Source organism: Daphnia pulicaria, chromosome 4, assembly GCF_021234035.1.
Source record: "Daphnia pulicaria isolate SC F1-1A chromosome 4, SC_F0-13Bv2, whole genome shotgun sequence".
Lineage (NCBI taxonomy): Eukaryota > Metazoa > Arthropoda > Branchiopoda > Diplostraca > Daphniidae > Daphnia > Daphnia pulicaria.
Window position 1 is genome coordinate 5,092,273 of NC_060916.1, and position 23,123 is coordinate 5,115,395.

General features: G+C 41.8%; 92 non-coding genes across 92 annotated transcripts; 31 read left to right on the forward strand and 61 right to left on the reverse strand.

Moving 5' to 3' along the window:
- The first annotated feature begins 14 nt into the window (after window positions 1-14).
- Window positions 15-86, forward strand: Trnaq-uug. Its single transcript has one exon. It is a non-coding gene; the product is annotated as a tRNA-Gln (tRNA).
- A 100-nt stretch (window positions 87-186) lies between these two features.
- On the forward strand, window positions 187-258 carry Trnap-cgg. The gene has a single exon. It is a non-coding gene; the product is annotated as a tRNA-Pro (tRNA).
- A 308-nt stretch (window positions 259-566) lies between these two features.
- Trnar-ucg lies at window positions 567-639 on the reverse strand. Its single transcript has one exon. It is a non-coding gene; the product is annotated as a tRNA-Arg (tRNA).
- A 71-nt stretch (window positions 640-710) lies between these two features.
- Trnal-aag lies at window positions 711-792 on the reverse strand. Its single transcript has one exon. It is a non-coding gene; the product is annotated as a tRNA-Leu (tRNA).
- Window positions 793-862: 70 nt separating this feature from the next.
- Window positions 863-934, reverse strand: Trnap-ugg. The gene has a single exon. It is a non-coding gene; the product is annotated as a tRNA-Pro (tRNA).
- A 236-nt stretch (window positions 935-1,170) lies between these two features.
- On the reverse strand, window positions 1,171-1,266 carry Trnay-gua. Its single transcript has 2 exons — window positions 1,230-1,266; window positions 1,171-1,206 (listed from the first exon to the last, which is right to left on the reverse strand). It is a non-coding gene; the product is annotated as a tRNA-Tyr (tRNA).
- Window positions 1,267-1,437: 171 nt separating this feature from the next.
- On the forward strand, window positions 1,438-1,509 carry Trnaq-uug. Its single transcript has one exon. It is a non-coding gene; the product is annotated as a tRNA-Gln (tRNA).
- Window positions 1,510-1,609: 100 nt separating this feature from the next.
- On the forward strand, window positions 1,610-1,681 carry Trnap-cgg. The gene has a single exon. It is a non-coding gene; the product is annotated as a tRNA-Pro (tRNA).
- Window positions 1,682-1,989: 308 nt separating this feature from the next.
- On the reverse strand, window positions 1,990-2,062 carry Trnar-ucg. Its single transcript has one exon. It is a non-coding gene; the product is annotated as a tRNA-Arg (tRNA).
- A 71-nt stretch (window positions 2,063-2,133) lies between these two features.
- Trnal-aag lies at window positions 2,134-2,215 on the reverse strand. The gene has a single exon. It is a non-coding gene; the product is annotated as a tRNA-Leu (tRNA).
- Window positions 2,216-2,285: 70 nt separating this feature from the next.
- Trnap-ugg lies at window positions 2,286-2,357 on the reverse strand. The gene has a single exon. It is a non-coding gene; the product is annotated as a tRNA-Pro (tRNA).
- Window positions 2,358-2,593: 236 nt separating this feature from the next.
- Window positions 2,594-2,689, reverse strand: Trnay-gua. Its single transcript has 2 exons — window positions 2,653-2,689; window positions 2,594-2,629 (listed from the first exon to the last, which is right to left on the reverse strand). It is a non-coding gene; the product is annotated as a tRNA-Tyr (tRNA).
- A 171-nt stretch (window positions 2,690-2,860) lies between these two features.
- Window positions 2,861-2,932, forward strand: Trnaq-uug. The gene has a single exon. It is a non-coding gene; the product is annotated as a tRNA-Gln (tRNA).
- A 100-nt stretch (window positions 2,933-3,032) lies between these two features.
- Trnap-cgg lies at window positions 3,033-3,104 on the forward strand. Its single transcript has one exon. It is a non-coding gene; the product is annotated as a tRNA-Pro (tRNA).
- Window positions 3,105-3,412: 308 nt separating this feature from the next.
- Window positions 3,413-3,485, reverse strand: Trnar-ucg. Its single transcript has one exon. It is a non-coding gene; the product is annotated as a tRNA-Arg (tRNA).
- Window positions 3,486-3,556: 71 nt separating this feature from the next.
- Window positions 3,557-3,638, reverse strand: Trnal-aag. Its single transcript has one exon. It is a non-coding gene; the product is annotated as a tRNA-Leu (tRNA).
- A 70-nt stretch (window positions 3,639-3,708) lies between these two features.
- Window positions 3,709-3,780, reverse strand: Trnap-ugg. Its single transcript has one exon. It is a non-coding gene; the product is annotated as a tRNA-Pro (tRNA).
- Window positions 3,781-4,016: 236 nt separating this feature from the next.
- On the reverse strand, window positions 4,017-4,112 carry Trnay-gua. The gene is made up of 2 exons: window positions 4,076-4,112; window positions 4,017-4,052 (listed from the first exon to the last, which is right to left on the reverse strand). It is a non-coding gene; the product is annotated as a tRNA-Tyr (tRNA).
- Window positions 4,113-4,283: 171 nt separating this feature from the next.
- On the forward strand, window positions 4,284-4,355 carry Trnaq-uug. Its single transcript has one exon. It is a non-coding gene; the product is annotated as a tRNA-Gln (tRNA).
- A 100-nt stretch (window positions 4,356-4,455) lies between these two features.
- Trnap-cgg lies at window positions 4,456-4,527 on the forward strand. Its single transcript has one exon. It is a non-coding gene; the product is annotated as a tRNA-Pro (tRNA).
- A 308-nt stretch (window positions 4,528-4,835) lies between these two features.
- Trnar-ucg lies at window positions 4,836-4,908 on the reverse strand. Its single transcript has one exon. It is a non-coding gene; the product is annotated as a tRNA-Arg (tRNA).
- A 69-nt stretch (window positions 4,909-4,977) lies between these two features.
- Window positions 4,978-5,059, reverse strand: Trnal-aag. The gene has a single exon. It is a non-coding gene; the product is annotated as a tRNA-Leu (tRNA).
- Window positions 5,060-5,436: 377 nt separating this feature from the next.
- Trnay-gua lies at window positions 5,437-5,532 on the reverse strand. Its single transcript has 2 exons — window positions 5,496-5,532; window positions 5,437-5,472 (listed from the first exon to the last, which is right to left on the reverse strand). It is a non-coding gene; the product is annotated as a tRNA-Tyr (tRNA).
- Window positions 5,533-5,730: 198 nt separating this feature from the next.
- Trnaq-uug lies at window positions 5,731-5,802 on the forward strand. Its single transcript has one exon. It is a non-coding gene; the product is annotated as a tRNA-Gln (tRNA).
- Window positions 5,803-5,902: 100 nt separating this feature from the next.
- Trnap-cgg lies at window positions 5,903-5,974 on the forward strand. The gene has a single exon. It is a non-coding gene; the product is annotated as a tRNA-Pro (tRNA).
- Window positions 5,975-6,282: 308 nt separating this feature from the next.
- Trnar-ucg lies at window positions 6,283-6,355 on the reverse strand. Its single transcript has one exon. It is a non-coding gene; the product is annotated as a tRNA-Arg (tRNA).
- Window positions 6,356-6,424: 69 nt separating this feature from the next.
- Window positions 6,425-6,506, reverse strand: Trnal-aag. Its single transcript has one exon. It is a non-coding gene; the product is annotated as a tRNA-Leu (tRNA).
- A 70-nt stretch (window positions 6,507-6,576) lies between these two features.
- Window positions 6,577-6,648, reverse strand: Trnap-ugg. The gene has a single exon. It is a non-coding gene; the product is annotated as a tRNA-Pro (tRNA).
- A 236-nt stretch (window positions 6,649-6,884) lies between these two features.
- Window positions 6,885-6,980, reverse strand: Trnay-gua. Its single transcript has 2 exons — window positions 6,944-6,980; window positions 6,885-6,920 (listed from the first exon to the last, which is right to left on the reverse strand). It is a non-coding gene; the product is annotated as a tRNA-Tyr (tRNA).
- A 198-nt stretch (window positions 6,981-7,178) lies between these two features.
- Window positions 7,179-7,250, forward strand: Trnaq-uug. The gene has a single exon. It is a non-coding gene; the product is annotated as a tRNA-Gln (tRNA).
- A 100-nt stretch (window positions 7,251-7,350) lies between these two features.
- On the forward strand, window positions 7,351-7,422 carry Trnap-cgg. Its single transcript has one exon. It is a non-coding gene; the product is annotated as a tRNA-Pro (tRNA).
- Window positions 7,423-7,730: 308 nt separating this feature from the next.
- Trnar-ucg lies at window positions 7,731-7,803 on the reverse strand. The gene has a single exon. It is a non-coding gene; the product is annotated as a tRNA-Arg (tRNA).
- Window positions 7,804-7,874: 71 nt separating this feature from the next.
- On the reverse strand, window positions 7,875-7,956 carry Trnal-aag. The gene has a single exon. It is a non-coding gene; the product is annotated as a tRNA-Leu (tRNA).
- Window positions 7,957-8,026: 70 nt separating this feature from the next.
- On the reverse strand, window positions 8,027-8,098 carry Trnap-ugg. The gene has a single exon. It is a non-coding gene; the product is annotated as a tRNA-Pro (tRNA).
- A 236-nt stretch (window positions 8,099-8,334) lies between these two features.
- Window positions 8,335-8,430, reverse strand: Trnay-gua. The gene is made up of 2 exons: window positions 8,394-8,430; window positions 8,335-8,370 (listed from the first exon to the last, which is right to left on the reverse strand). It is a non-coding gene; the product is annotated as a tRNA-Tyr (tRNA).
- A 171-nt stretch (window positions 8,431-8,601) lies between these two features.
- On the forward strand, window positions 8,602-8,673 carry Trnaq-uug. The gene has a single exon. It is a non-coding gene; the product is annotated as a tRNA-Gln (tRNA).
- Window positions 8,674-8,773: 100 nt separating this feature from the next.
- On the forward strand, window positions 8,774-8,845 carry Trnap-cgg. Its single transcript has one exon. It is a non-coding gene; the product is annotated as a tRNA-Pro (tRNA).
- A 308-nt stretch (window positions 8,846-9,153) lies between these two features.
- On the reverse strand, window positions 9,154-9,226 carry Trnar-ucg. Its single transcript has one exon. It is a non-coding gene; the product is annotated as a tRNA-Arg (tRNA).
- Window positions 9,227-9,297: 71 nt separating this feature from the next.
- Window positions 9,298-9,379, reverse strand: Trnal-aag. The gene has a single exon. It is a non-coding gene; the product is annotated as a tRNA-Leu (tRNA).
- A 70-nt stretch (window positions 9,380-9,449) lies between these two features.
- Trnap-agg lies at window positions 9,450-9,520 on the reverse strand. The gene has a single exon. It is a non-coding gene; the product is annotated as a tRNA-Pro (tRNA).
- A 236-nt stretch (window positions 9,521-9,756) lies between these two features.
- On the reverse strand, window positions 9,757-9,852 carry Trnay-gua. Its single transcript has 2 exons — window positions 9,816-9,852; window positions 9,757-9,792 (listed from the first exon to the last, which is right to left on the reverse strand). It is a non-coding gene; the product is annotated as a tRNA-Tyr (tRNA).
- Window positions 9,853-10,023: 171 nt separating this feature from the next.
- Trnaq-uug lies at window positions 10,024-10,095 on the forward strand. The gene has a single exon. It is a non-coding gene; the product is annotated as a tRNA-Gln (tRNA).
- Window positions 10,096-10,575: 480 nt separating this feature from the next.
- Window positions 10,576-10,648, reverse strand: Trnar-ucg. The gene has a single exon. It is a non-coding gene; the product is annotated as a tRNA-Arg (tRNA).
- Window positions 10,649-10,719: 71 nt separating this feature from the next.
- On the reverse strand, window positions 10,720-10,801 carry Trnal-aag. Its single transcript has one exon. It is a non-coding gene; the product is annotated as a tRNA-Leu (tRNA).
- A 70-nt stretch (window positions 10,802-10,871) lies between these two features.
- Trnap-ugg lies at window positions 10,872-10,943 on the reverse strand. The gene has a single exon. It is a non-coding gene; the product is annotated as a tRNA-Pro (tRNA).
- A 236-nt stretch (window positions 10,944-11,179) lies between these two features.
- Trnay-gua lies at window positions 11,180-11,275 on the reverse strand. Its single transcript has 2 exons — window positions 11,239-11,275; window positions 11,180-11,215 (listed from the first exon to the last, which is right to left on the reverse strand). It is a non-coding gene; the product is annotated as a tRNA-Tyr (tRNA).
- A 171-nt stretch (window positions 11,276-11,446) lies between these two features.
- Window positions 11,447-11,518, forward strand: Trnaq-uug. The gene has a single exon. It is a non-coding gene; the product is annotated as a tRNA-Gln (tRNA).
- Window positions 11,519-11,618: 100 nt separating this feature from the next.
- Trnap-cgg lies at window positions 11,619-11,690 on the forward strand. The gene has a single exon. It is a non-coding gene; the product is annotated as a tRNA-Pro (tRNA).
- Window positions 11,691-12,001: 311 nt separating this feature from the next.
- Window positions 12,002-12,074, reverse strand: Trnar-ucg. The gene has a single exon. It is a non-coding gene; the product is annotated as a tRNA-Arg (tRNA).
- Window positions 12,075-12,145: 71 nt separating this feature from the next.
- On the reverse strand, window positions 12,146-12,227 carry Trnal-aag. Its single transcript has one exon. It is a non-coding gene; the product is annotated as a tRNA-Leu (tRNA).
- A 70-nt stretch (window positions 12,228-12,297) lies between these two features.
- Window positions 12,298-12,369, reverse strand: Trnap-ugg. Its single transcript has one exon. It is a non-coding gene; the product is annotated as a tRNA-Pro (tRNA).
- Window positions 12,370-12,605: 236 nt separating this feature from the next.
- Window positions 12,606-12,701, reverse strand: Trnay-gua. Its single transcript has 2 exons — window positions 12,665-12,701; window positions 12,606-12,641 (listed from the first exon to the last, which is right to left on the reverse strand). It is a non-coding gene; the product is annotated as a tRNA-Tyr (tRNA).
- Window positions 12,702-12,872: 171 nt separating this feature from the next.
- Window positions 12,873-12,944, forward strand: Trnaq-uug. Its single transcript has one exon. It is a non-coding gene; the product is annotated as a tRNA-Gln (tRNA).
- A 100-nt stretch (window positions 12,945-13,044) lies between these two features.
- On the forward strand, window positions 13,045-13,116 carry Trnap-cgg. Its single transcript has one exon. It is a non-coding gene; the product is annotated as a tRNA-Pro (tRNA).
- A 311-nt stretch (window positions 13,117-13,427) lies between these two features.
- On the reverse strand, window positions 13,428-13,500 carry Trnar-ucg. The gene has a single exon. It is a non-coding gene; the product is annotated as a tRNA-Arg (tRNA).
- A 71-nt stretch (window positions 13,501-13,571) lies between these two features.
- On the reverse strand, window positions 13,572-13,653 carry Trnal-aag. The gene has a single exon. It is a non-coding gene; the product is annotated as a tRNA-Leu (tRNA).
- A 70-nt stretch (window positions 13,654-13,723) lies between these two features.
- On the reverse strand, window positions 13,724-13,795 carry Trnap-ugg. The gene has a single exon. It is a non-coding gene; the product is annotated as a tRNA-Pro (tRNA).
- Window positions 13,796-14,031: 236 nt separating this feature from the next.
- Trnay-gua lies at window positions 14,032-14,127 on the reverse strand. Its single transcript has 2 exons — window positions 14,091-14,127; window positions 14,032-14,067 (listed from the first exon to the last, which is right to left on the reverse strand). It is a non-coding gene; the product is annotated as a tRNA-Tyr (tRNA).
- Window positions 14,128-14,298: 171 nt separating this feature from the next.
- Window positions 14,299-14,370, forward strand: Trnaq-uug. The gene has a single exon. It is a non-coding gene; the product is annotated as a tRNA-Gln (tRNA).
- A 100-nt stretch (window positions 14,371-14,470) lies between these two features.
- On the forward strand, window positions 14,471-14,542 carry Trnap-cgg. Its single transcript has one exon. It is a non-coding gene; the product is annotated as a tRNA-Pro (tRNA).
- Window positions 14,543-14,853: 311 nt separating this feature from the next.
- On the reverse strand, window positions 14,854-14,926 carry Trnar-ucg. Its single transcript has one exon. It is a non-coding gene; the product is annotated as a tRNA-Arg (tRNA).
- Window positions 14,927-14,997: 71 nt separating this feature from the next.
- On the reverse strand, window positions 14,998-15,079 carry Trnal-aag. Its single transcript has one exon. It is a non-coding gene; the product is annotated as a tRNA-Leu (tRNA).
- A 70-nt stretch (window positions 15,080-15,149) lies between these two features.
- On the reverse strand, window positions 15,150-15,221 carry Trnap-ugg. Its single transcript has one exon. It is a non-coding gene; the product is annotated as a tRNA-Pro (tRNA).
- A 236-nt stretch (window positions 15,222-15,457) lies between these two features.
- On the reverse strand, window positions 15,458-15,553 carry Trnay-gua. Its single transcript has 2 exons — window positions 15,517-15,553; window positions 15,458-15,493 (listed from the first exon to the last, which is right to left on the reverse strand). It is a non-coding gene; the product is annotated as a tRNA-Tyr (tRNA).
- Window positions 15,554-15,724: 171 nt separating this feature from the next.
- Trnaq-uug lies at window positions 15,725-15,796 on the forward strand. The gene has a single exon. It is a non-coding gene; the product is annotated as a tRNA-Gln (tRNA).
- Window positions 15,797-15,896: 100 nt separating this feature from the next.
- Window positions 15,897-15,968, forward strand: Trnap-cgg. The gene has a single exon. It is a non-coding gene; the product is annotated as a tRNA-Pro (tRNA).
- Window positions 15,969-16,276: 308 nt separating this feature from the next.
- Window positions 16,277-16,349, reverse strand: Trnar-ucg. Its single transcript has one exon. It is a non-coding gene; the product is annotated as a tRNA-Arg (tRNA).
- A 71-nt stretch (window positions 16,350-16,420) lies between these two features.
- On the reverse strand, window positions 16,421-16,502 carry Trnal-aag. Its single transcript has one exon. It is a non-coding gene; the product is annotated as a tRNA-Leu (tRNA).
- Window positions 16,503-16,572: 70 nt separating this feature from the next.
- On the reverse strand, window positions 16,573-16,644 carry Trnap-ugg. The gene has a single exon. It is a non-coding gene; the product is annotated as a tRNA-Pro (tRNA).
- Window positions 16,645-16,880: 236 nt separating this feature from the next.
- On the reverse strand, window positions 16,881-16,976 carry Trnay-gua. The gene is made up of 2 exons: window positions 16,940-16,976; window positions 16,881-16,916 (listed from the first exon to the last, which is right to left on the reverse strand). It is a non-coding gene; the product is annotated as a tRNA-Tyr (tRNA).
- A 171-nt stretch (window positions 16,977-17,147) lies between these two features.
- Window positions 17,148-17,219, forward strand: Trnaq-uug. Its single transcript has one exon. It is a non-coding gene; the product is annotated as a tRNA-Gln (tRNA).
- Window positions 17,220-17,319: 100 nt separating this feature from the next.
- Window positions 17,320-17,391, forward strand: Trnap-cgg. The gene has a single exon. It is a non-coding gene; the product is annotated as a tRNA-Pro (tRNA).
- A 308-nt stretch (window positions 17,392-17,699) lies between these two features.
- Trnar-ucg lies at window positions 17,700-17,772 on the reverse strand. Its single transcript has one exon. It is a non-coding gene; the product is annotated as a tRNA-Arg (tRNA).
- A 71-nt stretch (window positions 17,773-17,843) lies between these two features.
- On the reverse strand, window positions 17,844-17,925 carry Trnal-aag. Its single transcript has one exon. It is a non-coding gene; the product is annotated as a tRNA-Leu (tRNA).
- A 672-nt stretch (window positions 17,926-18,597) lies between these two features.
- Window positions 18,598-18,669, forward strand: Trnaq-uug. Its single transcript has one exon. It is a non-coding gene; the product is annotated as a tRNA-Gln (tRNA).
- A 480-nt stretch (window positions 18,670-19,149) lies between these two features.
- Window positions 19,150-19,222, reverse strand: Trnar-ucg. The gene has a single exon. It is a non-coding gene; the product is annotated as a tRNA-Arg (tRNA).
- Window positions 19,223-19,293: 71 nt separating this feature from the next.
- Window positions 19,294-19,375, reverse strand: Trnal-aag. Its single transcript has one exon. It is a non-coding gene; the product is annotated as a tRNA-Leu (tRNA).
- A 70-nt stretch (window positions 19,376-19,445) lies between these two features.
- On the reverse strand, window positions 19,446-19,517 carry Trnap-ugg. The gene has a single exon. It is a non-coding gene; the product is annotated as a tRNA-Pro (tRNA).
- A 236-nt stretch (window positions 19,518-19,753) lies between these two features.
- Trnay-gua lies at window positions 19,754-19,849 on the reverse strand. The gene is made up of 2 exons: window positions 19,813-19,849; window positions 19,754-19,789 (listed from the first exon to the last, which is right to left on the reverse strand). It is a non-coding gene; the product is annotated as a tRNA-Tyr (tRNA).
- A 343-nt stretch (window positions 19,850-20,192) lies between these two features.
- On the forward strand, window positions 20,193-20,264 carry Trnap-cgg. Its single transcript has one exon. It is a non-coding gene; the product is annotated as a tRNA-Pro (tRNA).
- Window positions 20,265-20,572: 308 nt separating this feature from the next.
- Trnar-ucg lies at window positions 20,573-20,645 on the reverse strand. The gene has a single exon. It is a non-coding gene; the product is annotated as a tRNA-Arg (tRNA).
- Window positions 20,646-20,716: 71 nt separating this feature from the next.
- On the reverse strand, window positions 20,717-20,798 carry Trnal-aag. The gene has a single exon. It is a non-coding gene; the product is annotated as a tRNA-Leu (tRNA).
- A 70-nt stretch (window positions 20,799-20,868) lies between these two features.
- Window positions 20,869-20,940, reverse strand: Trnap-ugg. Its single transcript has one exon. It is a non-coding gene; the product is annotated as a tRNA-Pro (tRNA).
- Window positions 20,941-21,176: 236 nt separating this feature from the next.
- Window positions 21,177-21,272, reverse strand: Trnay-gua. The gene is made up of 2 exons: window positions 21,236-21,272; window positions 21,177-21,212 (listed from the first exon to the last, which is right to left on the reverse strand). It is a non-coding gene; the product is annotated as a tRNA-Tyr (tRNA).
- A 171-nt stretch (window positions 21,273-21,443) lies between these two features.
- Trnaq-uug lies at window positions 21,444-21,515 on the forward strand. The gene has a single exon. It is a non-coding gene; the product is annotated as a tRNA-Gln (tRNA).
- Window positions 21,516-21,615: 100 nt separating this feature from the next.
- Trnap-cgg lies at window positions 21,616-21,687 on the forward strand. The gene has a single exon. It is a non-coding gene; the product is annotated as a tRNA-Pro (tRNA).
- Window positions 21,688-21,995: 308 nt separating this feature from the next.
- On the reverse strand, window positions 21,996-22,068 carry Trnar-ucg. Its single transcript has one exon. It is a non-coding gene; the product is annotated as a tRNA-Arg (tRNA).
- Window positions 22,069-22,139: 71 nt separating this feature from the next.
- Window positions 22,140-22,221, reverse strand: Trnal-aag. The gene has a single exon. It is a non-coding gene; the product is annotated as a tRNA-Leu (tRNA).
- Window positions 22,222-22,291: 70 nt separating this feature from the next.
- Trnap-ugg lies at window positions 22,292-22,363 on the reverse strand. Its single transcript has one exon. It is a non-coding gene; the product is annotated as a tRNA-Pro (tRNA).
- Window positions 22,364-22,599: 236 nt separating this feature from the next.
- On the reverse strand, window positions 22,600-22,695 carry Trnay-gua. Its single transcript has 2 exons — window positions 22,659-22,695; window positions 22,600-22,635 (listed from the first exon to the last, which is right to left on the reverse strand). It is a non-coding gene; the product is annotated as a tRNA-Tyr (tRNA).
- A 171-nt stretch (window positions 22,696-22,866) lies between these two features.
- On the forward strand, window positions 22,867-22,938 carry Trnaq-uug. Its single transcript has one exon. It is a non-coding gene; the product is annotated as a tRNA-Gln (tRNA).
- Window positions 22,939-23,038: 100 nt separating this feature from the next.
- Window positions 23,039-23,110, forward strand: Trnap-cgg. Its single transcript has one exon. It is a non-coding gene; the product is annotated as a tRNA-Pro (tRNA).
- Window positions 23,111-23,123: the final 13 nt, after the last annotated feature.

Consider the following 23,123-nt stretch of genomic DNA (forward strand, 5'->3'; position numbering starts at 1 on the left):
GACATCCGTTGGAAGGTTCCATGGTGTAATGGTTATCACATCAGACTTTGACTCTGATAATCTGAGTTCGATTCTCAGTGGGACCTTTTTTAATCCAATTTCTATCAATCGTGTTTATTTTTATGCACGACATTTGGATTGTAATAATAATAAAATAATTTTCGAATCAATAATGAAAGATAATAGGGCTCATTGATCTAGTAGTATGATACTTGCTTCGGGTGTAAGTGATCCCGGGTTCAATTCCCGGATGGGCCCCAATTGTTTTACTTTTGGCACCGATCCCTGCCATTAGACACATCATGTGTTCTAAGGTACAGTCACGAGTCCCAAATGTTTTTTCCTAAGGAAATACCACAGCTTAATTTGGTATAGGGAATAGAGATCGTACGATAGGGATTCATTGATTCCACTCCTTAGACCAATTTTTTGGGCGGGAACCTCGGATGTTCTCTTTGATGTGTACTTTGGCTTACAACCAGGAGCAATTGCAAATGGATTGCTAATTCTTTGTTTGTAAATTTTCGCGCGCGCATTTCGAAATAGCCAAAATAACCGTTTGCGAGTGATCGTAGCAGGACTCGAACCTGCAATCTTCGGATCCGAAGTCCGACGCCTTATCCATTAGGCCACACGACCATTAACGTTGCCCGTAAGTGCACAATCACCGATTCCTTGCTATGCTACAACAGTTTGAGCAAAATTGACGTTGGCAGCGATGGGATTCGAACTCATGCCCCCGAAGAGACTGGTGCCTTAAACCAGCGCCTTGGACCGCTCGGCCACGCTACCACATTTGCAATGTTAACATTCATCTAAGTAATACAATAAGAGGTTTACCATCTCAGCTGAAATGTTGTAGGGGCTCATCCGGGATTTGAACCCGGGGCCTCTTACACCCAAAGCAAGAATCATACCACTAGACCAATGAGCCACGCAACTTTTCTAACACCGTTTGTTGCCGGCTACAATTACTAACCATTAATTGTGCCCCATTTTTGAGCTATACATTTCATATTTACACGGTGATGTTGTCAACTTTCCGTTGTAGATATGCGTACCCCAATAGTACATGTTGGATTTTCCATTACTACACTCTATTTTGAATATACATGACTATCAGCTTTATCTATTTTCTGTTGCCCACTCAATGCGTAATCACAAGTGCTCTCCTTCAAGCCGGAGTTGAACCAGCGACCTATGGATTCCTTGCATTTTACATCGTGTCACTACAGTCCACCGCTCTACCAACTGAGCTATCGAAGGTTGTTTTATTTCCGTCGAACATCGCAATATATTCCATTAACATGCACCAAAAGATCATGTTTTAAATCATCGAAATCACTGAGTTGAAGGAATCAGCACATGGCCCTAAATTCCACCAAATTTAACGACAAATTTACATTGTAGTAGCAGTGCTGGTGACATCCGTTGGAAGGTTCCATGGTGTAATGGTTATCACATCAGACTTTGACTCTGATAATCTGAGTTCGATTCTCAGTGGGACCTTTTTTAATCCAATTTCTATCAATCGTGTTTATTTTTATGCACGACATTTGGATTGTAATAATAATAAAATAATTTTCGAATCAATAATGAAAGATAATAGGGCTCATTGGTCTAGTAGTATGATACTTGCTTCGGGTGTAAGTGATCCCGGGTTCAATTCCCGGATGGGCCCCAATTGTTTTACTTTTGGCACCGATCCCTGCCATTAGACACATCATGTGTTCTAAGGTACAGTCACGAGTCCCAAATGTTTTTTCCTAAGGAAATACCACAGCTTAATTTGGTATAGGGAATAGAGATCGTACGATAGGGATTCATTGATTCCACTCCTTAGACCAATTTTTTGGGCGGGAACCTCGGATGTTCTCTTTGATGTGTACTTTGGCTTACAACCAGGAGCAATTGCAAATGGATTGCTAATTCTTTGTTTGTAAATTTTCGCGCGCGCATTTCGAAATAGCCTAAATAACCGTTTGCGAGTGATCGTAGCAGGACTCGAACCTGCAATCTTCGGATCCGAAGTCCGACGCCTTATCCATTAGGCCACACGACCATTAACGTTGCCCGTAAGTGCACAATCACCGATTCCTTGCTATGCTACAACAGTTTGAGCAAAATTGACGTTGGCAGCGATGGGATTCGAACCCATGCCCCCGAAGAGACTGGTGCCTTAAATCAGCGCCTTGGACCGCTCGGCCACGCTACCACATTTGCAATGTTAACATTCATCTAAGTAATACAATAAGAGGTTTACCATCTCAGCTGAAATATTGTAGGGGCTCATCCGGGATTTGAACCCGGGGCCTCTTACACCCAAAGCAAGAATCATACCACTAGACCAATGAGCCACGCAACTTTTATATTACCGTTTGTTGCCGGCTACAATTACTAACCATTAATTGTGTCCCATTTTTGAGCTATACATTTCATATTTACACGGTGATGTTGTCAACTTTCCGTTGTAGATATGCGTACCCCAATAGTACATGTTGGATTTTCCATTACTACACTCTATTTTGAATATACATGACTATCAGCTTTATCTATTTTCTGTTGCCCACTCAATGCGTAATCACAAGTGCTCTCCTTCGAGCCGGAGTTGAACCAGCGACCTATGGATTCCTTGCATTTTACATCGTGTCACTACAGTCCACCGCTCTACCAACTGAGCTATCGAAGGTTGTTTTCTTTCCGTCGAACATCGCAATATACTCCATTAACATGCACCAAAAGATCATGTTTTAAATCATCGAAATCACTGAGTTGAAGGAATCAGCACATGGCCCTAAATTCCACCAAATTTAACGACAAATTTACATTGTAGTAGCAGTGCTGGTGACATCCGTTGGAAGGTTCCATGGTGTAATGGTTATCACATCAGACTTTGACTCTGATAATCTGAGTTCGATTCCCAGTGGGACCTTTTTTAATCCAATTTCTATCAATCGTGTTTATTTTTATGCACGACATTTGGATTGTAATAATAATAAAATAATTTTCGAATCAATAATGAAAGATAATAGGGCTCATTGGTCTAGTAGTATGATACTTGCTTCGGGTGTAAGTGATCCCGGGTTCAATTCCCGGATGGGCCCCAATTGTTTTACTTTTGGCACCGATCCCTGCCATTAGACACATCATGTGTTCTAAGGTACAGTCACGAGTCCCAAATGTTTTTTCCTAAGGAAATACCACAGCTTAATTTGGTATAGGGTATAGAGATCGTACGATAGGGATTCATTGATTCCACTCCTTAGACCAATTTTTTGGGCGGGAACCTCGGATGTTCTCTTTGATGTGTACTTTGGCTTACAACCAGGAGCAATTGCAAATGGATTGCTAATTCTTTGTTTGTAAATTTTCGCGCGCGCATTTCGAAATAGCCAAAATAACCGTTTGCGAGTGATCGTAGCAGGACTCGAACCTGCAATCTTCGGATCCGAAGTCCGACGCCTTATCCATTAGGCCAAACGACCATTAACGTTGCCCGTAAGTGCACAATCACCGATTCCTTGCTATGCTACAACAGTTTGAGCAAAATTGACGTTGGCAGCGATGGGATTCGAACCCATGCCCCCGAAGAGACTGGTGCCTTAAACCAGCGCCTTGGACCGCTCGGCCACGCTACCACATTTGCAATGTTAACATTCATCTAAGTAATACAATAAGAGGTTTACCATCTCAGCTGAAATATTGTAGGGGCTCATCCGGGATTTGAACCCGGGGCCTCTTACACCCAAAGCAAGAATCATACCACTAGACCAATGAGCCACGCAACTTTTCTAACACCGTTTGTTGCCGGCTACAATTACTAACCATTAATTGTGTCCCATTTTTGAGCTATACATTTCATATTTACACGGTGATGTTGTCAACTTTCCGTTGTAGATATGCGTACCCCAATAGTACATGTTGGATTTTCCATTACTACACTCTATTTTGAATATACATGACTATCAGCTTTATCTATTTTCTGTTGCCCACTCAATGCGTAATCACAAGTGCTCTCCTTCGAGCCGGAGTTGAACCAGCGACCTATGGATTCCTTGCATTTTACATCGTGTCACTACAGTCCACCGCTCTACCAACTGAGCTATCGAAGGTTGTTTTCTTTCCGTCGAACATCGCAATATAGTCCATTAACATGCACCAAAAGATCATGTTTTAAATCATCGAAATCACTGAGTTGAAGGAATCAGCACATGGCCCTAAATTCCACCAAATTTAACGACAAATTTACATTGTAGTAGCAGTGCTGGTGACATCCGTTGGAAGGTTCCATGGTGTAATGGTTATCACATCAGACTTTGACTCTGATAATCTGAGTTCGATTCTCAGTGGGACCTTTTTAAATCCAATTTCTATCAATCGTGTTTATTTTTATGCACGACATTTGGATTGTAATAATAATAAAATAATTTTCGAATCAATAATGAAAGATAATAGGGCTCATTGGTCTAGTAGTATGATACTTGCTTCGGGTGTAAGTGATCCCGGGTTCAATTCCCGGATGGGCCCCAATTGTTTTACTTTTGGCACCGATCCCTGCCATTAGACACATCATGTGTTCTAAGGTACAGTCACGAGTCCCAAATGTTTTTTCCTAAGGAAATACCACAGCTTAATTTGGTATAGGGAATAGAGATCGTACGATAGGGATTCATTGATTCCACTCCTTAGACCAATTTTTTGGGCGGGAACCTCGGATGTTCTCTTTGATGTGTACTTTGGCTTACAACCAGGAGCAATTGCAAATGGATTGCTAATTCTTTGTTTGTAAATTTTCGCGCGCGCATTTCGAAATAGCCAAAATAACCGTTTGCGAGTGATCGTAGCAGGACTCGAACCTGCAATCTTCGGATCCGAAGTCCGACGCCTTATCCATTAGGCCACACGACCATTAACGTTGCCTGTAAGTGCACAAGCACCGATTCCTTGCTATGCTACAACAGTGAGCAAAATTGACGTTGGCAGCGATGGGATTCGAACCCATGCCCCCGAAGAGACTGGTGCCTTAAACCAGCGCCTTGGACCGCTCGGCCACGCTACCACATTTGCAATGTTAACATTCATCTAAGTAATACAATAAGAGGTTTACCATCTCAGCTGAAATATTGTAGGGGCTCATCCGGGAATGAACCCGGGGCCTCTTACACCCAAAGCAAGAATCATACCACTAGACCAATGAGCCACGCAGCTTTTCTAACACCGTTTGTTGCCGGCTACAATTACTAACCATTAATTGTGTCCCATTTTTGAGCTATACATTTCATATTTACACGGTGATGTTGTCAACTTTCCGTTGTAGATATGCGTACCCCAATAGTACATGTTGGATTTTCCATTACTACACTCTATTTTGAATATACATGACTATCAGCTTTATCTATTTTCTGTTGCCCACTCAATGCGTAATCACAAGTGCTCTCCTTCGAGCCGGAGTTGAACCAGCGACCTATGGATTCCTTGCATTTTACATCGTGTCACTACAGTCCACCGCTCTACCAACTGAGCTATCGAAGGTTGTTTTATTATTATTTCCGAATTATTCCGAATTATTTTCGTCGAACATCGCAATATAGTCCATTAACATGCACCAAAAGATCATGTTTTAAATCATCGAAATCACTGAGTTGAAGGAATCAGCACATGGCCCTAAATTCCACCAAATTTAACGACAAATTTACATTGTAGTAGCAGTGCTGGTGACATCCGTTGGAAGGTTCCATGGTGTAATGGTTATCACATCAGACTTTGACTCTGATAATCTGAGTTCGATTCTCAGTGGGACCTTTTTAAATCCAATTTCTATCAATCGTGTTTATTTTTATGCACGACATTTGGATTGTAATAATAATAAAATAATTTTCGAATCAATAATGAAAGATAATAGGGCTCATTGGTCTAGTAGTATGATACTTGCTTCGGGTGTAAGTGATCCCGGGTTCAATTCCCGGATGGGCCCCAATTGTTTTACTTTTGGCACCGATCCCTGCCATTAGACACATCATGTGTTCTAAGGTACAGTCACGAGTCCCAAATGTTTTTTCCTAAGGAAATACCACAGCTTAATTTGGTATAGGGAATAGAGATCGTACGATAGGGATTCATTGATTCCACTCCTTAGACCAATTTTTTGGGCGGGAACCTCGGATGTTCTCTTTGATGTGTACTTTGGCTTACAACCAGGAGCAATTGCAAATGGATTGCTAATTCTTTGTTTGTAAATTTTCGCGCGCGCATTTCGAAATAGCCAAAATAACCGTTTGCGAGTGATCGTAGCAGGACTCGAACCTGCAATCTTCGGATCCGAAGTCCGACGCCTTATCCATTAGGCCACACGACCATTAACGTTGCCTGTAAGTGCACAAGCACCGATTCCTTGCTATGCTACAACAGTGAGCAAAATTGACGTTGGCAGCGATGGGATTCGAACCCATGCCCCCGAAGAGACTGGTGCCTTAAACCAGCGCCTTGGACCGCTCGGCCACGCTACCACATTTGCAATGTTAACATTCATCTAAGTAATACAATAAGAGGTTTACCATCTCAGCTGAAATATTGTAGGGGCTCATCCGGGATTTGAACCCGGGGCCTCTTACACCCAAAGCAAGAATCATACCACTAGACCAATGAGCCACGCAGCTTTTCTAACACCGTTTGTTGCCGGCTACAATTACTAACCATTAATTGTGTCCCATTTTTGAGCTATACATTTCATATTTACACGGTGATGTTGTCAACTTTCCGTTGTAGATATGCGTACCCCAATAGTACATGTTGGATTTTCCATTACTACACTCTATTTTGAATATACATGACTATCAGCTTTATCTATTTTCTGTTGCCCACTCAATGCGTAATCACAAGTGCTCTCCTTCGAGCCGGAGTTGAACCAGCGACCTATGGATTCCTTGCATTTTACATCGTGTCACTACAGTCCACCGCTCTACCAACTGAGCTATCGAAGGTTGTTTTATTATTATTTCCGAATTATTCCGAATTATTTTCGTCGAACATCGCAATATAGTCCATTAACATGCACCAAAAGATCATGTTTTAAATCATCGAAATCACTGAGTTGAAGGAATCAGCACATGGCCCTAAATTCCACCAAATTTAACGACAAATTTACATCGTAGTAGCAGTGCTGGTGACATCCGTTGGAAGGTTCCATGGTGTAATGGTTATCACATCAGACTTTGACTCTGATAATCTGAGTTCGATTCCCAGTGGGACCTTTTTTAATCCAATTTCTATCAATCGTGTTTATTTTTATGCACGACATTTGGATTGTAATAATAATAAAATAATTTTCGAATCAATAATGAAAGATAATAGGGCTCATTGGTCTAGTAGTATGATACTTGCTTCGGGTGTAAGTGATCCCGGGTTCAATTCCCGGATGGGCCCCAATTGTTTTACTTTTGGCACCGATCCCTGCCATTAGACACATCATGTGTTCTAAGGTACAGTCACGAGTCCCAAATGTTTTTTCCTAAGGAAATACCACAGCTTAATTTGGTATAGGGAATAGAGATCGTACGATAGGGATTCATTGATTCCACTCCTTAGACCAATTTTTTGGGCGGGAACCTCGGATGTTCTCTTTGATGTGTACTTTGGCTTACAACCAGGAGCAATTGCAAATGGATTGCTAATTCTTTGTTTGTAAATTTTCGCGCGCGCATTTCGAAATAGCCAAAATAACCGTTTGCGAGTGATCGTAGCAGGAGTCGAACCTGCAATCTTCGTATCCGAAGTCCGACGCCTTATCCATTAGGCCACACGACCATTAACGTTGCCCGTAAGTGCACAATCACCGATTCCTTGCTATGCTACAACAGTTTGAGCAAAATTGACGTTGGCAGCGATGGGATTCGAACTCATGCCCCCGAAGAGACTGGTGCCTTAAACCAGCGCCTTGGACCGCTCGGCCACGCTACCACATTTGCAATGTTAATATTCATCTAAGTAATACAATAAGAGGTTTACCATCTCAGCTGAAATATTGTAGGGGCTCATCCGGGATTTGAACCCGGGGCCTCTTACACCCAAAGCAAGAATCATACCACTAGACCAATGAGCCACGCAACTTTTCTAACACCGTTTGTTGCCGGCTACAATTACTAACCATTAATTGTGTCCCATTTTTGAGCTATACATTTCATATTTACACGGTGATGTTGTCAACTTTCCGTTGTAGATATGCGTACCCCAATAGTACATGTTGGATTTTCCATTACTACACTCTATTTTGAATATACATGACTATCAGCTTTATCTATTTTCTGTTGCCCACTCAATGCGTAATCACAAGTGCTCTCCTTCGAGCCGGAGTTGAACCAGCGACCTATGGATTCCTTGCATTTTACATCGTGTCACTACAGTCCACCGCTCTACCAACTGAGCTATCGAAGGTTGTTTTATTTCCGTCGAACATCGCAATATATTCCATTAACATGCACCAAAAGATCATGTTTTAAATAATCGAAATCACTGAGTTGAAGGAATCAGCACATGGCCCTAAATTCCACCAAATTTAACGACAAATTTACATTGTAGTAGCAGTGCTGGTGACATCCGTAGGAAGGTTCCATGGTGTAATGGTTATTACATCAGACTTTGACTCTGATAATCTGAGTTCGATTCTCAGTGGGACCTTTTTTAATCCAATTTCTATCAATCGTGTTTATTTTTATGCACGACATTTGGATTGTAATAATAATAAAATAATTTTCGAATCAATAATGAAAGATAATAGGGCTCATTGGTCTAGTAGTATGATACTTGCTTCGGGTGTAAGTGATCCCGGGTTCAATTCCCGGATGGGCCCCAATTGTTTTACTTTTGGCACCGATCCCTGCCATTAGACACATCATGTGTTCTAAGGTACAGTCACGAGTCCCAAATGTTTTTTCCTAAGGAAATACCACAGCTTAATTTGGTATAGGGAATAGAGATCGTACGATAGGGATTCATTGATTCCACTCCTTAGACCAATTTTTTGGGCGGGAACCTCGGATGTTCTCTTTGATGTGTACTTTGGCTTACAACCAGGAGCAATTGCAAATGGATTGCTAATTCTTTGTTTGTAAATTTTCGCGCGCGCATTTCGAAATAGCCAAAATAACCGTTTGCGAGTGATCGTAGCAGGACTCGAACCTGCAATCTTCGGATCCGAAGTCCGACGCCTTATCCATTAGGCCACACGACCATTAACGTTGCCCGTAAGTGCACAATCACCGATTCCTTGCTATGCTACAACAGTTTGAGCAAAATTGACGTTGGCAGCGATGGGATTCGAACCCATGCCCCCGAAGAGACTGGTGCCTTAAACCAGCGCCTTGGACCGCTCGGCCACACTACCACATATGCAATGTTAACATTCATCTAAATAATACAATAAGAGGTTTGCCATGTCAGCTGAAATATTGTAGGGGCTCATCCGGGATTTGAACCCGGGCCTCTTACACCCTAAGCAAGAATCATACCACTAGACCAATGAGCCACGCAACTTTTCTAACACCGTTTGTTGCCGGCTACAATTACTAACCATTAATTGTGTCCCATTTTTGAGCTATACATTTCATATTTACACGGTGATGTTGTCAACTTTCCGTTGTAGATATGCGTACCCCAATAGTACATGTTGGATTTTCCATTACTACACTCTATTTTGAATATACATGACTATCAGCTTTATCTATTTTCTGTTGCCCACTCAATGCGTAATCACAAGTGCTCTCCTTCGAGCCGGAGTTGAACCAGCGACCTATGGATTCCTTGCATTTTACATCGTGTCACTACAGTCCACCGCTCTACCAACTGAGCTATCGAAGGTTGTTTTCTTTCCGTCGAACATCGCAATATATTCCATTAACATGCACCAAAAGATCATGTTTTAAATAATCGAAATCACTGAGTTGAAGGAATCAGCACATGGCCCTAAATTCCACCAAATTTAACGACAAATTTACATTGTAGTAGCAGTGCTGGTGACATCCGTTGGAAGGTTCCATGGTGTAATGGTTATCACATCAGACTTTGACTCTGATAATCTGAGTTCGATTCTCAGTGGGACATTTTTTAATCCAATTTCTATCAATCGTGTTTATTTTTATGCACGACATTTGGATTGTAATAATAATAAAATAATTTTCGAATCAATAATGAAAGATAATAGGGCTCATTGGTCTAGTAGTATGATACTTGGTTCGGGTGTAAGTGATCCCGGGTTCAATTCCCGGATGGGCCCCAATTGTTTTACTTTTGGCACCGATCCCTGCCATTAGACACATCATGTGTTCTAAGGTACAGTCACGAGTCCCAAATGTTTTTTCCTAAGGAAATACCACAGCTTAATTTGGTATAGGGAATAGAGATCGTACGATAGGGATTCATTGATTCCACTCCTTAGACCAATTTTTTGGGCGGGAACCTCAGATGTTCTCTTTGATGTGTACTTTGGCTTACAACCAGGAGCAATTGCAAATGGATTGCTAATTCTTTGTTTGTAAATTTTCGCGCGCGCATTTCGAAATAGCCAAAATAACCGTTTGCGAGTGATCGTAGCAGGACTCGAACCTGCAATCTTCGGATCCGAAGTCCGACGCCTTATCCATTAGGCCACACGACCATTAACGTTGCCCGTAAGTGCACAATCACCGATTCCTTGCTATGCTACAACAGTTTGAGCAAAATTGACGTTGGCAGCGATGGGATTCGAACCCATGCCCCCGAAGAGACTGGTGCCTTAAACCAGCGCCTTGGACCGCTCGGCCACGCTACCACATTTGCAATGTTAACATTCATCTAAGTAATACAATAAGAGGTTTACCATCTCAGCTGAAATGTTGTAGGGGCTCATCCGGGATTTGAACCCGGGGCCTCTTACACCCAAAGCAAGAATCATACCACTAGACCAATGAGCCACGCAACTTTTCTAACACCGTTTGTTGCCGGCTACAATTACTAACCATTAATTGTGTCCCATTTTTGAGCTATACATTTCATATTTACACGGTGATGTTGTCAACTTTCCGTTGTAGATATGCGTACCCCAATAGTACATGTTGGATTTTCCATTACTACACTCTATTTTGAATATACATGACTATCAGCTTTATCTATTTTCTGTTGCCCACTCAATGCGTAATCACAAGTGCTCTCCTTCGAGCCGGAGTTGAACCAGCGACCTATGGATTCCTTGCATTTTACATCGTGTCACTACAGTCCAACGCTCTACCAACTGAGCTATCGAAGGTTGTTTTATTTCCGTCGAACATCGCAATATATTCCATTAACATGCACCAAAAGATCATGTTTTAAATCATCGAAATCACTGAGTTGAAGGAATCAGCACATGGCCCTAAATTCCACCAAATTTAACGACAAATTTACATTGTAGTAGCAGTGCTGGTGACATCCGTTGGAAGGTTCCATTGTGTAATGGTTATCACATCAGACTTTGACTCTGATAATCTGAGTTCGATTCTCAGTGGGACCTTTTTTAATCCAATTTCTATCAATCGTGTTTATTTTTATGCACGACATTTGGATTGTAATAATAATAAAATAATTTTCGAATCAATAATGAAAGATAATAGGGCTCATTGGTCTAGTAGTATGATACTTGCTTCGGGTGTAAGTGATCCCGGGTTCAATTCCCGGATGGGCCCCAATTGTTTTACTTTTGGCACCGATCCCTGCCATTAGACACATCATGTGTTCTAAGGTACAGTCACGAGTCCCAAATGTTTTTTCCTAAGGAAATACCACAGCTTAATTTGGTATAGGGAATAGAGATCGTACGATAGGGATTCATTGATTCCACTCCTTAGACCAATTTTTTGGGCGGGAACCTCGGATGTTCTCTTTGATGTGTACTTTGGCTTACAACCAGGAGCAATTGCAAATGGATTGCTAATTCTTTGTTTGTATATTCAATTCGCGCGCGCATTTCGAAATAGCCAAAATAACCGTTTGCGAGTGATCGTAGCAGGACTCGAACCTGCAATCTTCGGATCCGAAGTCCGACGCCTTATCCATTAGGCCACACGACCATTAACGTTGCCCGTAAGTGCACAATCACCGATTCCTTGCTATGCTACAACAGTTTGAGCAAAATTGACGTTGGCAGCGATGGGATTCGAACCCATGCCCCCGAAGAGACTGGTGCCTTAAACCAGCGCCTTGGACCGCTCGGCCACGCTACCACATTTGCAATGTTAACATTCATCTAAGTAATACAATAAGAGGTTTACCATCTCAGCTGAAATATTGTAGGGGCTCATCCGGGATTTGAACCCGGGGCCTCTTACACCCAAAGCAAGAATCATACCACTAGACCAATGAGCCACGCAACTTTTCTAACACCGTTTGTTGCCGGCTACAATTACTAACCATTAATTGTGTCCCATTTTTGAGCTATACATTTCATATTTACACGGTGATGTTGTCAACTTTCCGTTGTAGATATGCGTACCCCAATAGTACATGTTGGATTTTCCATTACTACACTCTATTTTGAATATACATGACTATCAGCTTTATCTATTTTCTGTTGCCCACTCAATGCGTAATCACAAGTGCTCTCCTTCGAGCCGGAGTTGAACCAGCGACCTATGGATTCCTTGCATTTTACATCGTGTCACTACAGTCCAACGCTCTACCAACTGAGCTATCGAAGGTTGTTTTATTTCCGTCGAACATCGCAATATAGTCCATTAACATGCACCAAAAGATCATGTTTTAAATCATCGAAATCACTGAGTTGAAGGAATCAGCACATGGCCCTAAATTCCACCAAATTTAACGACAAATTTACATTGTAGTAGCAGTGCTGGTGACATCCGTTGGAAGGTTCCATGGTGTAATGGTTATCACATCAGACTTTGACTCTGATAATCTGAGTTCGATTCTCAGTGGGACCTTTTTTAATCCAATTTCTATCAATCGTGTTTATTTTTATGCACGACATTTGGATTGTAATAATAATAAAATAATTTTCGAATCAATAATGAAAGATAATAGGGCTCATTGGTCTAGTAGTATGATACTTGCTTCGGGTGTAAGTGATCCCGGGTTCAATTCCCGGATGGGCCCCAATTGTTTTACTTTTGGCACCGATCCCTGCCATTAGACACATCATGTGTTCTAAGGTACAGTCACGAGTCCCAAATGTTTTTTCCTAAGGAAATACCACAGCTTAATTTGGTATAGGGAATAGAGATCGTACGATAGGGATTCATTGATTCCACTCCTTAGACCAATTTTTTGGGCGGGAACCTCGGATGTTCTCTTTGATGTGTACTTTGGCTTACAACCAGGAGCAATTGCAAATGGATTGCTAATTCTTTGTTTGTATATTCAATTCGCGCGCGCATTTCGAAATAGCCAAAATAACCGTTTGCGAGTGATCGTAGCAGGACTCGAACCTGCAATCTTCGGATCCGAAGTCCGACGCCTTATCCATTAGGCCACACGACCATTAACGTTGCCCGTAAGTGCACAATCACCGATTCCTTGCTATGCTACAACAGTTTGAGCAAAATTGACGTTGGCAGCGATGGGATTCGAACCCATGCCCCCGAAGAGACTGGTGCCTTAAACCAGCGCCTTGGACCGCTCGGCCACGCTACCACATTTGCAATGTTAACATTCATCTAAGTAATACAATAAGAGGTTTACCATCTCAGCTGAAATATTGTAGGGGCTCATCCGGGATTTGAACCCGGGGCCTCTTACACCCAAAGCAAGAATCATACCACTAGACCAATGAGCCACGCAACTTTTCTAACACCGTTTGTTGCCGGCTACAATTACTAACCATTAATTGTGTCCCATTTTTGAGCTATACATTTCATATTTACACGGTGATGTTGTCAACTTTCCGTTGTAGATATGCGTACCCCAATAGTACATGTTGGATTTTCCATTACTACACTCTATTTTGAATATACATGACTATCAGCTTTATCTATTTTCTGTTGCCCACTCAATGCGTAATCACAAGTGCTCTCCTTCGAGCCGGAGTTGAACCAGCGACCTATGGATTCCTTGCATTTTACATCGTGTCACTACAGTCCAACGCTCTACCAACTGAGCTATCGAAGGTTGTTTTATTTCCGTCGAACATCGCAATATAGTCCATTAACATGCACCAAAAGATCATGTTTTAAATCATCGAAATCACTGAGTTGAAGGAATCAGCACATGGCCCTAAATTCCACCAAATTTAACGACAAATTTACATTGTAGTAGCAGTGCTGGTGACATCCGTTGGAAGGTTCCATGGTGTAATGGTTATCACATCAGACTTTGACTCTGATAATCTGAGTTCGATTCTCAGTGGTACCTTTTTTAATCCAATTTCTATCAATCGTGTTTATTTTTATGCACGACATTTGGATTGTAATAATAATAAAATAATTTTCGAATCAATAATGAAAGATAATAGGGCTCATTGGTCTAGTAGTATGATACTTGCTTCGGGTGTAAGTGATCCCGGGTTCAATTCCCGGATGGGCCCCAATTGTTTTACTTTTGGCACCGATCCCTGCCATTAGACACATCATGTGTTCTAAGGTACAGTCACGAGTCCCAAATGTTTTTTCCTAAGGAAATACCACAGCTTAATTTGGTATAGGGAATAGAGATCGTACGATAGGGATTCATTGATTCCACTCCTTAGACCAATTTTTTGGGCGGGAACCTCGGATGTTCTCTTTGATGTGTACTTTGGCTTACAACCAGGAGCAATTGCAAATGGATTGCTAATTCTTTGTTTGTATATTCAATTCGCGCGCGCATTTCGAAATAGCCAAAATAACCGTTTGCGAGTGATCGTAGCAGGACTCGAACCTGCAATCTTCGGATCCGAAGTCCGACGCCTTATCCATTAGGCCACACGACCATTAACGTTGCCCGTAAGTGCACAATCACCGATTCCTTGCTATGCTACAACAGTTTGAGCAAAATTGACGTTGGCAGCGATGGGATTCGAACCCATGCCCCCGAAGAGACTGGTGCCTTAAACCAGCGCCTTGGACCGCTCGGCCACGCTACCACATTTGCAATGTTAACATTCATCTAAGTAATACAATAAGAGGTTTACCATCTCAGCTGAAATATTGTAGGGGCTCATCCGGGATTTGAACCCGGGGCCTCTTACACCCAAAGCAAGAATCATACCACTAGACCAATGAGCCACGCAACTTTTCTAACACCGTTTGTTGCCGGCTACAATTACTAACCATTAATTGTGTCCCATTTTTGAGCTATACATTTCATATTTACACGGTGATGTTGTCAACTTTCCGTTGTAGATATGCGTACCCCAATAGTACATGTTGGATTTTCCATTACTACACTCTATTTTGAATATACATGACTATCAGCTTTATCTATTTTCTGTTGCCCACTCAATGCGTAATCACAAGTGCTCTCCTTCGAGCCGGAGTTGAACCAGCGACCTATGGATTCCTTGCATTTTACATCGTGTCACTACAGTCCACCGCTCTACCAACTGAGCTATCGAAGGTTGATTTATTTCCGTCGAACATCGCAATATATTCCATTAACATGCACCAAAAGATCATGTTTTAAATAATCGAAATCACTGAGTTGAAGGAATCAGCACATGGCCCTAAATTCCACCAAATTTAACGACAAATTTACATTGTAGTAGCAGTGCTGGTGACATCCGTTGGAAGGTTCCATGGTGTAATGGTTATCACATCAGACTTTGACTCTGATAATCTGAGTTCGATTCTCAGTGGGACCTTTTTTAATCCAATTTCTATCAATCGTGTTTATTTTTATGCACGACATTTGGATTGTAATAATAATAAAATAATTTTCGAATCAATAATGAAAGATAATAGGGCTCATTGGTCTAGTAGTATGATACTTGCTTCGGGTGTAAGTGATCCCGGGTTCAATTCCCGGATGGGCCCCAATTGTTTTACTTTTGGCACCGATCCCTGCCATTAGACACATCATGTGTTCTAAGGTACAGTCACGAGTCCCAAATGTTTTTTCCTAAGGAAATACCACAGCTTAATTTGGTATAGGGAATAGAGATCGTACGATAGGGATTCATTGATTCCACTCCTTAGACCAATTTTTGGGGCGGGAACCTCGGATGTTCTCTTTGATGTGTACTTTGGCTTACAACCAGGAGCAATTGCAAATGGATTGCTAATTCTTTGTTTGTAAATTTTCGCGCGCGCATTTCGAAATAGCCAAAATAACCGTTTGCGAGTGATCGTAGCAGGACTCGAACCTGCAATCTTCGGATCCGAAGTCCGACGCCTTATCCATTAGGCCACACGACCATTAACGTTGCCCGTAAGTGCACAATCACCGATTCCTTGCTATGCTACAACAGTTTGAGCAAAATTGACGTTGGCAGCGATGGGATTCGAACCCATGCCCCCGAAGAGACTGGTGCCTTAAACCAGCGCCTTGGACCGCTCGGCCACGCTACCACATTTGCAATGTTAACATTCATCTAAGTAATACAATAAGAGGTTTACCATCTCAGCTGAAATATTGTAGGGGCTCATCCGGGATTTGAACCCGGGGCCTCTTACACCCAAAGCAAGAATCATACCACTAGACCAATGAGCCACGCAACTTTTCTAACACCGTTTGTTGCCGGCTACAATTACTAACCATTAATTGTGTCCCATTTTTGAGCTATACATTTCATATTTACACGGTGATGTTGTCAACTTTCCGTTGTAGATATGCGTACCCCAATAGTACATGTTGGATTTTCCATTACTACACTCTATTTTGAATATACATGACTATCAGCTTTATCTATTTTCTGTTGCCCACTCAATGCGTAATCACAAGTGCTCTCCTTCGAGCCGGAGTTGAACCAGCGACCTATGGATTCCTTGCATTTTACATCGTGTCACTACAGTCCACCGCTCTACCAACTGAGCTATCGAAGGTTGTTTTATTTCCGTCGAACATCGCAATATATTCCATTAACATGCACCAAAAGATCATGTTTTAAATCATCGAAATCACTGAGTTGAAGGAATCAGCACATGGCCCTAAATTCCACCAAATTTAACGACAAATTTACATTGTAGTAGCAGTGCTGGTGACATCCGTTGGAAGGTTCCATGGTGTAATGGTTATCACATCAGACTTTGACTCTGATAATCTGAGTTCGATTCTCAGTGGGACCTTTTTTAATCCAATTTCTATCAATCGTGTTTATTTTTATGCACGACATTTGGATTGTAATAATAATAAAATAATTTTCGAATCAATAATGAAAGATAATAGGGCTCATTGGTCTAGTAGTATGATACTTGCTTCGGGTGTAAGTGATCCCGGGTTCAATTCCCGGATGGGCCCCAATTGTTTTACTTTTGGCACCGATCCCTGCCATTAGACACATCATGTGTTCTAAGGTACAGTCACGAGTCCCAAATGTTTTTTCCTAAGGAAATACCACAGCTTAATTTGGTATAGGGAATAGAGATCGTACGATAGGGATTCATTGATTCCACTCCTTAGACCAATTTTTTGGGCGGGAACCTCGGATGTTCTCTTTGATGTGTACTTTGGCTTACAACCAGGAGCAATTGCAAATGGATTGCTAATTCTTTGTTTGTAAATTTTCGCGCGCGCATTTCGAAATAGCCAAAATAACCGTTTGCGAGTGATCGTAGCAGGACTCGAACCTGCAATCTTCGGATCCGAAGTCCGACGCCTTATCCATTAGGCCACACGACCATTAACGTTGCCCGTAAGTGCACAATCACCAATTCCTTGCTATGCTACAACAGTTTGAGCAAAATTGACGTTGGCAGCGATGGGATTCGAACCCATGCCCCCGAAGAGACTGGTGCCTTAAACCAGCGCCTTGGACCGCTCGGCCACGCTACCACATTTGCAATGTTAACATTCATCTAAGTAATACAATAAGAGGTTTACCATCTCAGCTGAAATATTGTAGGGGCTCATCCGGGATTTGAACCCGGGGCCTCTTACACCCTAAGCAAGAATCATACCACTAGACCAATGAGCTACGCAACTTTTCTAACACCGTTTGTTGCCGGCTACAATTACTAACCATTAATTGTGTCCCATTTTTGAGCTATACATTTTATATTTACACGGTGATGTTGTCAACTTTCCGTTGTAGATATGCGTACCCCAATAGTACATGTTGGATTTTCCATTACTACACTCTATTTTGAATATACATGACTATCAGCTTTATCTATTTTCTGTTGCCCACTCAATGCGTAATCACAAGTGCTCTCCTTCGAGCCGGAGTTGAACCAGCGACCTATGGATTCCTTGCATTTTACATCGTGTCACTACAGTCCACCGCTCTACCAAATGAGCTATCGAAGGTTGTTTTATTATTATTTCCGAATTATTCCAAATTATTATCGTCGAACATCGCAATATAGTCCATTAACATGCACCAAAAGATCATGTTTTAAATCATCGAAATCACTGAGTTGAAGGAATCAGCACATGGCCCTAAATTCCACCAAATTTAACGACAAATTTACATTGTAGTAGCAGTGCTGGTGACATCCGTTGGTAGGTTCCATGGTGTAATGGTTATCACATCAGACTTTGACTCTGATAATCTGAGTTCGATTCTCAGAGGGACCTTTATTAATCCAATTTCTATCAATCGTGTTTATTTTTATGCACGACATTTGGATTGTAATAATAATAAAATAATTTTCGAATCAATAATGAAAGATAATAGGGCTCATTGGTCTAGTAGTATGATACTTGCTTCGGGTGTAAGTGATGCCGGGTTCAATTCCCGGATGGGCCCCAATTGTTTTACTTTTGGCACCGATCCCTGCCATTAGACACATCATGTGTTCTAAGGTACAGTCACGAGTCCCAAATGTTTTTTCCTAAGGAAATACCACAGCTTAATTTGGTATAGGGAATAGAGATCGTACGATAGGGATTCATTGATTCCACTCCTTAGACCAATTTTTTGGGCGGGAACCTCGGATGTTCTCTTTGATGTGTACTTTGGCTTACAACCAGGAGCAATTGCAAATGGATTGCTAATTCTTTGTTTGTAAATTTTCGCGCGCGCATTTCGAAATAGCCAAAATAACCGTTTGCGAGTGATCGTAGCAGGACTCGAACCTGCAATCTTCGGATCCGAAGTCCGACGCCTTATCCATTAGGCCACACGACCATTAACGTTGCCCGTAAGTGCACAATCGCCAATTCCTTGCTATTCTACAACAGTTTGAGCAAAATTGACGTTGGCAGCGATGGGATTCGAACCCATGCCCCCGAAGAGACTGGTGCCTTAAACCAGCGCCTTGGACCGCTCGGCCACGCTACCACATTTGCAATGTTAACATTCATCTAAGTAATACAATAAGAGGTTTACCATCTCAGCTGAAATATTGTAGGGGCTCATCCGGGATTTGAACCCGGGGCCTCTTACACCCAAAGCAAGAATCATACCACTAGACCAATGAGCCACGCAACTTTTCTAACACCGTTTGTTGCCGGCTACAATTACTAACCATTAATTGTGTCCCATTTTGTAGCTATACATTTCATATTTACACGGAGATGTTGTCAACTTTCCGTTGTAGATATGCGTACCCCAATAGTACATGTTGGATTTTCCATTACTACACTCTATTTTGAATATACATGACTATCAGCTTTATCTATTTTCTGTTGCCCACTCAATGCGTAATCACAAGTGCTCTCCTTCGAGCCGGAGTTGAACCAGCGACCTATGGATTCCTTGCATTTTACATCGTGTCACTACAGTCCACCGCTCTACCAACTGAGCTATCGAAGGTTGTTTTCTTTCCGTCGAACATCGCAATATAGTCCATTAACATGCACCAAAAGATCATGTTTTAAATCATCGAAATCACTGAGTTGAAGGAATCAGCACATGGCCCTAAATTCCACCAAATTTAACGACAAATTTACATTGTAGTAGCAGTGCTGGTGACATCCGTTGGAAGGTTCCATGGTGTTATGGTTATCACATCAGACTTTGACTCTGATAATCTGAGTTCGATTCTCAGTGGTACCTTTTTTAATCCAATTTCTATCAATCGTGTTTATTTTTATGCACGACATTTGGATTGTAATAATAATAAAATAATTTTCGAATCAATAATGAAAGATAATAGGGCTCATTGGTCTAGTAGTATGATACTTGCTTCGGGTGTAAGTGATCCCGGGTTCAATTCCCGGATGGGCCCCAATTGTTTTACTTTTGGCACCGATCCCTGCCATTAGACACATCATGTGTTCTAAGGTACAGTCACGAGTCCCAAATGTTTTTTCCTAAGGAAATACCACAGCTTAATTTGGTATAGGGAATAGAGATCGTACGATAGGGATTCATTGATTCCACTCCTTAGACCAATTTTTTGGGCGGGAACCTCGGATGTTCTCTTTGATGTGTACTTTGGCTTACAACCAGGAGCAATTGCAAATGGATTGCTAATTCTTTGTTTGTAAATTTTCGCGCGCGCATTTCGAAATAGCCAAAATAACCGTTTGCGAGTGATCGTAGCAGGACTCGAACCTGCAATCTTCGGATCCGAAGTCCGACGCCTTATCCATTAGGCCACACGACCATTAACGTTGCCCGTAAGTGCACAATCGCCAATTCCTTGCTATTCTACAACAGTTTGAGCAAAATTGACGTTGGCAGCGATGGGATTCGAACCCATGCCCCCGAAGAGACTGGTGCCTTAAACCAGCGCCTTGGACCGCTCGGCCACGCTACCACATTTGCAATGTTAACATTCATCTAAGTAATACAATAAGAGGTTTACCATCTCAGCTGAAATATTGTAGGGGCTCATCCGGGATTTGAACCCGGGGCCTCTTACACCCAAAGCAAGAATCATACCACTAGACCAATGAGCCACGCAACTTTTCTAACACCGTTTGTTGCCGGCTACAATTACTAACCATTAATTGTGTCCCATTTTGTAGCTATACATTTCATATTTACACGGAGATGTTGTCAACTTTCCGTTGTAGATATGCGTACCCCAATAGTACATGTTGGATTTTCCATTACTACACTCTATTTTGAATATACATGACTATCAGCTTTATCTATTTTCTGTTGCCCTCTCAATGCGTAATCACAAGTGCTCTCCTTCGAGCCGGAGTTGAACCAGCGACCTATGGATTCCTTGCATTTTACATCGTGTCACTACAGTCCACCGCTCTACCAACTGAGCTATCGAAGGTTGTTTTCTTTCCGTCGAACATCGCAATATAGTCCATTAACATGCACCAAAAGATCATGTTTTAAATCATCGAAATCACTGAGTTGAAGGAATCAGCACATGGCCCTAAATTCCACCAAATTTAACGACAAATTTACATTGTAGTAGCAGTGCTGGTGACATCCGTTGGAAGGTTCCATGGTGTAATGGTTATCACATCAGACTTTGACTCTGATAATCTGAGTTCGATTCTCAGTGGTACCTTTTTTAATCCAATTTCTATCAATCGTGTTTATTTTTATGCACGACATTTGGATTGTAATAATAATAAAATAATTTTCGAATCAATAATGAAAGATAATAGGGCTCATTGGTCTAGTAGTATGATACTTGCTTCGGGTGTAAGTGATCCCGGGTTCAATTCCCGGATGGGCCCCAATTGTTTTACTTTTGGCACCGATCCCTGCCATTAGACACATCATGTGTTCTAAGGTACAGTCACGAGTCCCAAATGTTTTTTCCTAAGGAAATACCACAGCTTAATTTGGTATAGGGAATAGAGATCGTACGATAGGGATTCATTGATTCCACTCCTTAGACCAATTTTTTGGGCGGGAACCTCGGATGTTCTCTTTGATGTGTACTTTGGCTTACAACCAGGAGCAATTGCAAATGGATTGCTAATTCTTTGTTTGTAAATTTTCGCGCGCGCATTTCGAAATAGCCAAAATAACCGTTTGCGAGTGATCGTAGCAGGACTCGAACCTGCAATCTTCGGATCCGAAGTCCGACGCCTTATCCATTAGGCCACACGACCATTAACGTTGCCCGTAAGTGCACAATCGCCAATTCCTTGCTATTCTACAACAGTTTGAGCAAAATTGACGTTGGCAGCGATGGGATTCGAACCCATGCCCCCGAAGAGACTGGTGCCTTAAACCAGCGCCTTGGACCGCTCGGCCACGCTACCACATTTGCAATGTTAACATTCATCTAAGTAATACAATAAGAGGTTTACCATCTCAGCTGAAATATTGTAGGGGCTCATCCGGGATTTGAACCCGGGGCCTCTTACACCCAAAGCAAGAATCATACCACTAGACCAATGAGCCACGCAACTTTTCTAACACCGTTTGTTGCCGGCTACAATTACTAACCATTAATTGTGTCCCATTTTTGAGCTATACATTTCATATTTACACGGAGATGTTGTCAACTTTCCGTTGTAGATATGCGTACCCCAATAGTACATGTTGGATTTTCCATTACTACACTCTATTTTGAATATACATGACTATCAGCTTTATCTATTTTCTGTTGCCCACTCAATGCGTAATCACAAGTGCTCTCCTTCGAGCCGGAGTTGAACCAGCGACCTATGGATTCCTTGCATTTTACATCGTGTCACTACAGTCCACCGCTCTACCAACTGAGCTATCGAAGGTTGTTTTCTTTCCGTCGAACATCGCAATATAGTCCATTAACATGCACCAAAAGATCATGTTTTAAATCATCGAAATCACTGAGTTGAAGGAATCAGCACATGGCCCTAAATTCCACCAAATTTAACGACAAATTTACATTGTAGTAGCAGTGCTGGTGACATCCGTTGGAAGGTTCCATGGTGTAATGGTTATCACATCAGACTTTGACTCTGATAATCTGAGTTCGATTCTCAGTGGTACCTTTTTTAATCCAATTTCTATCAATCGTGTTTATTTTTATGCACGACATTTGGATTGTAATAATAATAAAATAATTTTCGAATCAATAATGAAAGATAATAGGGCTCATTGGTCTAGTAGTATGATACTTGCTTCGGGTGTAAGTGATCCCGGGTTCAATTCCCGGATGGGCCCCAATTGTTTTACT